Consider the following 1,667-nt stretch of genomic DNA (forward strand, 5'->3'; position numbering starts at 1 on the left):
GGTTTGGGGGGGGGGGGGGGGGGGGGGGGGGATGTTAAGGATTCTGATTGGTCGTCTCCTGACTGGTTAACACAGAGGAACAGAAACAGGTTTGAGTCTGAACTAGTCTGACTGTGTGTGTGTGTGTGTGTGTGAGCAGTCAAACCAGATCCCACAGCAGGAGGCGCTGCTGCGGAGGTCGTTTTATTCTAAAAGTTTCTGAAAATGTGGGCGTCTCTGAGTCGGACCCTGGACCGCGGTCACTCTGGAAACAGCCTCACGTCACGTCACGCTGACGCTTGTTTTGTTGTTGGTTTTTTTTTACTCTAACAGGACGGAGTACACGTCCTGATGTAGTTACTGAGTAAAAAACACACAACAAAAAGTACTGTACTAGAGAGAGGGCGAGAGAGGCAGAGAGAGGGAGAGAGAGTGGAGTTAGAGTGTGTGTGTGTGTGTGTGTGTGTGTGTGGGCCGGTGTCAGGAGATGGCAGGGTTGTAGGTATGAGGTGTCTCCTGCACAGTCTGTCTGTAGGAGTGAGTCGTGGTAATGAGGACGACTGCTGTTTGTGTGGGCGACTGTTTCTCTGCCTTTCCGCCTGTTTATGTTCAGCTTCCTGCTTTGTTTCTTGGAAACGCACAATAAAATCTCCAGTGTGTTTTTCACAGTCTTTGGAGGGTCGGCCAATCAGGTTACAGAGAGAGCTGACCCCGCCCCCCCTCCCCGGGGCCCAGAGCATCACACGCTCTGTGACGATGACACGGTGGCACCGAGCGAACAACAGCCGCCGCGACCTCCTGGTTAGTGACGACCACGTGATGCTTCACACTGTGTGTATTTTAGCATCGTCTGTATTTTTGTGTGTTGTGTATTTTTGCGTTTTGTGTATTTTTTGCGTTGTGTATTTTTTGCGTTGTGTATTTTTGTGTTGTGTATTTTTGCGTTGTGTGTATTTTTTGTGTTGTGTGTATTTTTTGCGTTGTGTATTTTTTGCATTGTGTATTTTTGCGTTGTGTGTATTTTTGTGTTGTGTATTTTTGTGTTGTGCAGCGCGGCTGTCAGAGAAGCAGAAGAAGCCAATTGTGCAAAACAAAAACACTGTGCTTATTAGGGTGAAGAGAGAACGGGCGACGATTGTGTGTATTTTTGTGTTGTGTATTTTTGTGTTGTGCAGCGCGGCTGTCAGAGAAGCAGAAGAAGCCAATTGTGCAAAACAAAAACACTGTGCTTATTAGGGTGAAGAGAGAACGGGTGACGATGAGTCCGAGAGAAATATAAAATATACACTATATATATATATATATACAGAATATATATATATATTTATGTATGAATATAAAGTGGAGCTCAGGCTGGGGAGGCCCACCCTGACAGCTGGAGTTCTCACTCGCTCCAGGATCCTCTGATTTTTACATTGACATAAATAACCACACATTTTCACAAGAAGAAGAAGAAGAAGAATCAAAGTTCTCACAGATGGAACCGATGGAACCGAGTTCACTGACACCTGACACCAAGAAGAACGCAGCGTTGTGTTACTGTTGAACTGTACAGTGAAGTACAACCAAGTACTAACCAAGTACTAGGACCTGGTCCATACATCTGTAGGAGGACTTGGCCATTAGACCGTGATGTCATCGAACACAACACTCTCTCTCTCTCTCTCTCTCTCTCTCTCTCTCCCCCC

This window comes from Cynoglossus semilaevis, chromosome 13, assembly GCF_000523025.1.
Source record: "Cynoglossus semilaevis isolate Cse_v1.0 chromosome 13, Cse_v1.0, whole genome shotgun sequence".
Classification (NCBI taxonomy): domain Eukaryota; kingdom Metazoa; phylum Chordata; class Actinopteri; order Pleuronectiformes; family Cynoglossidae; genus Cynoglossus; species Cynoglossus semilaevis.